The following is a 7,799-nucleotide window of genomic DNA, read 5'->3' as shown; positions in this document are numbered from 1 at the left end:
AATTAAAAAAAATTTAATTTGTCATATTTATTTTGTTTAATTACCATAAAAGCATGCTTGGACTTTATATATTTTTTCTTTAATATTTGCCTTAATTATTATAACATATTTCTCAGAAATTTGTATATAGTGCACCTACAATTTTTTGTAGGATTTTAAATGTACCCCAACTTCAAAAAGTTTGAGAACCACTGATCTAAGTTATTGTAACATCTTGACCTGTGCTACTTACAATTTGAAATAAATCTTATGCTTCTGTCCAGATTATCTTTTTTCATCCATAGTTCTGATTTGTCATCCTTATGAAAGCCAGAATAATTCTTTGCTCTAATTTGTATGATATACCATTCTCTACCATTTTACTCTCGACTTTTCTGTATCTTTATATGTGGGATATGCTTGTAAACAACATGTAACTGGATATTTTTTTCTTATCCAGTTTGACAATTGTTATATTTTAACTAGAACATTTAGCTAACTTATATTTAATATAATTATTAATATATTTTGGTTTATATCTTCTTTATTTGCAAACCATTTGTTTCTTCTGTCCTGTGTTCTATTTTCTTTCATTTCCTGTCATCTTTTGATTTTATTATTAGCATTCCAGTCTTCTTTGCCTATTTTTAAAGTTATGTATCTTTTTATTATTTTTTATGGCAGAAATTACAATATTAATGTATTAAAGTCTAATATTAATTAGTATTTTTACCCTCTTACAAGAAGTGCAAAAGTCTTAAAACCTTTAAACTGTATTTATCTTTTTCCTGACTCATATGCCATCATTGCATTTTAATTTCATATGTATTGAAAACCATGAGAAATTTTTATATTTTTAAGTCAATATTTATTTATGTTTATCTACATATTTACCTTTCTCATTGCTCTTTATTCTGTTCGGCATCTATAAACTCCACCTGAAATCATATCTTTCTGCTTAAAAAATATCCTTTGTATTTTCTTTACTGTGAATCTGCTGATATGAATTTTATCTACTTTTGCTTCTCTGGATACTTATTTCAACTTCATTTAAAAAAATATTTTCATTGAGTATATGATTCTAGGTTGACAGTTATTTTATTCCAACATTATACATTAATTATTCCATTTTCTGGGAAGAGGACATGAACAGACACTTCTCCCAGGAAGAAATACATATGGCCAAGAGATATATGAAAAGATGCTCATCTTCTTTAGTTACTAGAGAAATGCAAATCAAAACGGCAATGAGATACCACCTCACACCTGTTAGATTAGCTATTATTAACAAGACAGGTAATAGCAAATGTTGGAGAGGCTGTGGAGAGAAAGTAACCCTCATACACTGTTGGTGGGAATGTAAAGTAGTACAACCATTATGGAAGAAAGTATGGTGGTTCCTAAAAAAACTAAAAATAGAACTACCTTATGACCCAGCAATCCCTCTACTGGGTATATACCCCAAAAACTCAAAAACATTGATACGTAAAGACACATGCAGCCCCATGTTCATTGCAGCATTGTTCACAGTGGCCAGGACATGGAAACAACCAAAAAGCCCATCAATAGATGACTGGATAAAGAAGATGTGGCACATATACACTATGGAATACTACTCAGCCATAAGAAATGATGACATCGGATCATTTACAGCAAAATGGTGGGATCTTGATAACATTATACGAAGTGAAATAAGTAAATCAGAAAAAACCAGGAACTGCATTATTCCATATGTAAGTGGGACATAAAAGTGAAACTAAGAGACATTGATAAGAGTGTGGTGGTTACAGGGTGAGAGGGGAGAGGGAGAGGGAAAGGGGGAGGGGGAGGGGCACAAAGAAAACTAGATAGAAGGTGACAGAGGACAATCTGACTTTGGGTGATGGGTATGCAACATAGGTGAACGACAAGATAACCTGGAGTTGTTATCTTTGAATATATGTATGCTGATTTATTGATGTCGCCCCATTAAAAAAAAAATTAAAAAAATTATTCCATTTTCTTCTGACTTTCTATGAAGAAATCAGCTTTTAGTCTAATTTTTGTCATTTTGACATTTGTTGTTACCTTCTCTCCTCCCTCCCCCCTCCCCCCAATTTAAAGAGTTTTCTCTTTCTCTTTGGTTTTACTATGATGGATAGATATGGAATTCTTTAATTTACCCTGCTTGGGTTCAGGATAAATTTAAAAATTGAATTTGTGTCTTAATGTCTTTCACACATTTTATAAAATTCTTAGCCATTGTCTCTTCAAATATGTCTTCTGCCTCACTCTCTCTCTCTTTCCTGTTGGTGCTCTAATTAGATGTATCTTGGATTGTCTCCTTGTATGCTCTATGGCTCTTATCCTGTGTTCTATATTTTCCATCCTTTCTTCTCTCCATTCAAGATGTTTTCTTCAGCTCCATCTTCCAGTTCACTAATTTCTTTTTTAGCTTTATCAAATCTATTTTTAATCTTTTCCATTAAATACTTAAATTTTAGTTATTGCATTTTTCAGTTATAAAATTTCTACTTGGCTCAAATTTAGGTTTCCAGTTTACTTCCATAATCTCAATCTTCACCTTTATAACATTGATATATTAAATATAGCGATTTTTAACTTTGTGCTGGATGAAGCACCAGTGGGGTTGTTTCTATTTTCTATTGTTTATCTAGGTTTCCTTTTATGCTCCCCACCTCATGCAACATATTTTTAGAGAAATTTGCTTCTAAAGGCTACAAGGGGTTTTAGCAATTCACTTTCATGATTAAGATCATTTGAAGCTGGGACTCAGTAGTTTACCCTTACTACTATAATGTGGCCTGCTGGAATATTAACTCAAAGCCTGAACAGTTTACTAGGTTTAACTCCCACTCCTTTGTGATTTCCATTTTTTCTCCTCAGCTCCACAAGCCTGTCAGAAACACCACTTAGTCTTTCAACTTCTCAGTCACTTCTAGAATTGGTCAAGAACTCTCTAGGAAAAGTTCCTCTAACTGTCATGCTTATATATCTGAGGGTTTTCTTCTTATTCTGGAACTTGGCCTTGTAATTAATTCTTTTTTTTTTTTAATTTATTTTTCTGAAGCTGGAAACGGAGAGAGACAGTCAGACAGACTCCTGTATGCGCCCGACCGGGATCCACCCGGCACGCCCACCAGGGGGCGACGCTCTGCCCACCAGGGGGCAATGCTCTGCCCCTCCAGGCGTCGCTCTGTTGAGACCAGAGCCACTCTAGCGCCTGGGGCAGAGGCCAAGGAGCCATCCCCAGCACCCGGGCCATCTTTGCTCCAATGGAGCCTTGGCTGCGGGAGGGGAAGAGAGAGACAGAGAGGAAGGAGAGGGGGAGGGGTGGAGAAGCAGATGGGTGCTTCTCCTGTGTGCCCTGGCCGGGAATCGAACCGGGGACTTCTGCACGCCAGGCCGACACTCTACCACTGAGCCAACCTGCCAGGGCTTGTAATTAATTCTTAATTGACTTGTTGGTTCTCCAGGGCCTTCAAGAAAATTTTTAACATTTTGTCCAGGGTGTTTTGTTGTTGTTGTTCTCAATGGGAGTGTTTGTTCAAATAACCTAGACTTCTATGACAGATGTGAAAAATTTTATGTTTAAAATGTCAGTCAAATTATGCCACTAGAATTCATTATACATAGAATAAAATCCAATGTCATTACAATGGTCCAGAAGATCCTATGTAATCTGGCTCCAGGCTACTATTCCAACTTTATCTCCTTAAAGTTTTCCATAAATATAAATAAAGATCAACAGAATGTAAATTTCTAGACTAAAAAGATTACATGATATATTTATTACATAACCCCATACCATTCAGCATATTAACAAAAAATAAATATATCAGTTACAATTAAATTTTAATATATGCTAAAAAAAATAAAGAGTCCCCAAATAGTGGCTTAAACTATATAGTTTATTTTCTGCTTACATGGAAGAAGTCTGAAGATAGGGAGTCCAAGGCTTGAATGAAAGCAGCAAGTGTCAGGGACCCATGCTTTTCTATCAGAGTAAGAAAGGAAGTTAAGAGAGTGCCCCTCCATTTTATGAGGCTTTTCAGAAGTACTACATAGCTCTTCTGGTTTCTTCTCATCTTGTCACATGGCATCCCCTAGGTATAGCGCAATTGGGAAACTAAATCTTTTAGCTGAGAAGCAATGTGCTAAGCTAAAAAAAAAAAAAAAAAAAAAAAGAGTACTTTTAATTAAATATGAAAAATAAGATACCAGCTTGTATAATCTTTGCTCTAAAAGGTAAGCACAATCTTTTCTGAAACTGGAGTTTCTTGGAGTGTCTCTTTTTCTTGATTGTGATCTTCTCAACTACTGGTCATAAACGGATTCATTCAGTGCTTATAACATTAAAATACACTATTTCAGTCTCCAAAACATCTTTCATACGAAGTCCTACAATTGACACTTCACCAAACAAATCAATCTGTCCTCTCTTTCTTAAGCAAATATAAAATATTTTCTTTTTTTAGTTTTCCCATTGTTTTGAGAGAGGGAGAGGCAGGGAGAGAAAGAGAAGAGAGAGAGAAAGAAGCATCAACTCGTTCTACTTAGTTGTTCCACTCTTAGTTGTGCACTCTGATTACTTCTTGTATGTGTCTTGACCAGAGGTCAAAACCACAACCTTGGGGGGAAAAAAAACAAAAAACACCACGACCTTGGTGCTTAGGGGGCAAAAATATTTTCTTTATAATGGAATCTTCTTTGGATAACTGAGAGATGGGGACGTCTCCTCTGAACACCCAGGGTCGTCAATTGCACATCTTCAGTAACCTCATTCTATGTGAATCTTTTTTTTTTTTTTTTTTTTTTTTAACAAGGGGTAGAGAGAGACAGACAGACATGAAGGGAGACAGATGAGAAGCATCAACTCCTAGTTGCGGAACCTTAGTTGTTCATTAATTTCTCATATGTGCCTTGACCAGGGGGCTCCAGCAGAGCGAGTGACCCCTTGCTTAAGCCAGTGACCTTGGGCTTCAAGTCAGGGACTTTTGGGGCTTAAGCCAGCAACTGTGGGGTCATGTCTATGATCCTCTGCACAGGTGGTACCTCAGGGTTTCCAACCTGGATCCTCAGTGTCCCAAGTCAATGCTCTATTCACTGTGCCACCGCCTAGTCAGGCAGGATGTAAATACTTCCGTTAATCAATCCATACCTGTGTTTAATTTATGTAGTGTGAGTGTTATCGTCTTAGTCCATTCAAGCTGCTACAACAAAATGCCATAGGAGTTGTGGACATAAGAAATTTTATAAGAGTTTATTTGAGCCAAACTAATGACATGCCAGGGAGCAGGATTTAAAATGCTCCAAAGAACAACAGTTTGCAGCTTCTTTTATGCATTTGAAATTAAGGAGGAAACATGAGAAAAATTATATGGAGATGGAAACAGCAAGTACAGGATAGTTAATATGTGCTTTCTTGAGGGTGGTTACATGGGGTCATCTGTCTTTTCACCTCAACCTTTTGAGCTTCCACAATTTGCCCAATAAATTCCTTTTTGCTTAAGTTTACCAGAGGCATTGACTTCTGCTTGCAACCAGGAAGAAGAAAAGTGGAAATAAATGCTGAAATGAAGATCTGAAATGAGATTCACTAAGAATATTTTTTCAGTTCCTAAAAGAGTAGGTCTTGGGGACAAACAATTCTAGTTTAAACCTGAAACAACTTAGTGAAAATTAGTATTCAAGCATCTCAGCACATTTCTAAAAGCAAACATAATCATGCCAGAAGGTTTCCAAAAGGTGAATCATATTCTTTTTCAAGGCTAACACTGACATTACAATTTTGAGTACTCAGAGGTTTACCTCTGTTTACACTGCGTAATATTTTTGTGTCTCTGATAATTTCACATCTTTGGCATGACTGCAGGATTTTTCAATTCAAATGGTACGTCTTTAACTTGGCTAGTCCCTCCCCTTTTCCTTCTCCCCCTGACTTGTCAGGTGAGACTCTTTTCTTTTCACTATCAAGGACTGAATTTTCTGTGAAAGCCTTGAAGGCAATAGACATGTATATTAAAAGTGAGACACAAAATTGTCCAAAAAGAGATGAGTAATCTCGAAGGTTAAGTGAAAAAATTTGAACTTTTATATTGAAAAAAATCTGGTTTCAAACTGAATTTCCATTTTTTTTTAATTTATTTATTAATTTAGTGAGAGAGGGAGCAGGAAAGAGACAGAAACATCAATCTGTTCGTCTATGTGCCCTGACCGGGGATCAAATCCACAACCATTGTGCATCAGGATGTTGTTCTAACCAACCTAGCTATCCAGCAGGGCTCAAACTGAGTTTCTTACTGACATTTTTCTGGTCATAAAAAAAAAAATATTCATTTAACTTGAATGAGAAACTGTTATTCTTCTATTTTACCAAAGATGCTAGGTTTTGTATATTTTGAATATCATCTCCATTGAAAATGGCTTTCTGCCCATTTCTGATATTCCCAGAAATCTTAAATGCTCTCGTTCTTTTTTTTTTTTTAATTTTATTTATTCATTTTTAGAGAAGAGAGAGAGAGACAGAGAGAAAGAAGGGGGGAGGAGTTGGAAGCATCAACTCCCATATGTGTCTTGACCAGGCAAGCCCAGGGTTTCGAACCGGCGACCTCAGCATTTCCAGGTCGACGCTTTATCCACTGCACCACCACAGGTCAGGTTAATGCTCTCGTTCTTAAAGCTCTACCTCATATACCAGACTCTTTACATACTAGAATAATAAACATAATTTAACCAAGCATTTAAATTTTTTAAAGGGCAAGCACCTGTGTTTTAACCAAAGTATGATGTGGGAATGGAATGGTGCTTTGTCTTTACACTAGTCTGCAAAGTGAAGTAAACCTAAACTATCCCCATTAAGAATAAGAGAACATCTTTGGGTAGAATGATCCTTCTCCACATATGCAGGTACTTGCGACATGCCAGACTTTCAGAACAGCCCACGTATACCAGTTCGGTGTTGGTGGGTTAACAATTCAAGAAAGAGAGCTGAAATAGGATTCAGTCTTGATTCTGTTTGGGAGGCTGGGTATTTTTTTGGTCATAGCCCAGTGGTTAGAAGACAATTTCATATCCCCACAATAACATAGGTTCATTACAACTTCCTCAAGCTATGCATATGAAAGGCACCACAACATTAGTAATGTACAAACATTAAATGTGGTGAGTCCAAATAAAAAAGACCCACAGTACATACTGTTGACCTTAACTATTACCTTGTTATTGTATCAGGCCTTAATCTTTCCACCCTCATATGTGAAATATCTTACAGTAGTTCTATATTCTAGCAAGGGTTGAATGAATAAATTATGCCAAACTAAATTGGTTGCCAGTTTAGACATGATGATAAGGGAGGCAGGGTCATATAAGAATTATGGATTATCAGAACAGTATTATCTTAACTCTAGTCGACTGTTTCGTCTATTAATCCTGAGACTGGATATGAGAGAATATGATTCAACACACAAGAACTGAGCTCTATTCCTTTGGCTGCTTACATGTACATAAAAAAAAAGAACTGAGCTTTAGATATTAACTTTTACAAAATAGCCCCTATAAAATGTCTTTTCTTTATGTTTATTTGCCAGGGGAAATGGTATCAATTTTAGCTCTGTGTGAGAAAATGTAGCTTGGGGGGAAATCACATAGGTTATTATGTCAGGTCTCCCCAATGGTTAGGTGACCCTTCAATAAAAAAACCTAAGGGCTCTTTGTTTTTCTTATAATTGCTCAGGCTTCAATTCTACTGAAAAGTAATTTGAAAAGCCATTCTATGAAATGACTCTTTAATATTTGATAAATGAGGCAGTCTTATGGGC

The sequence above is a fragment of the Saccopteryx leptura genome, chromosome 4 (genome assembly GCF_036850995.1).
Source record: "Saccopteryx leptura isolate mSacLep1 chromosome 4, mSacLep1_pri_phased_curated, whole genome shotgun sequence".
Lineage (NCBI taxonomy): Eukaryota > Metazoa > Chordata > Mammalia > Chiroptera > Emballonuridae > Saccopteryx > Saccopteryx leptura.
The sequence above is the reverse complement of the archived record's forward strand: the minus strand, read 5'-3'. Positions refer to the sequence as shown.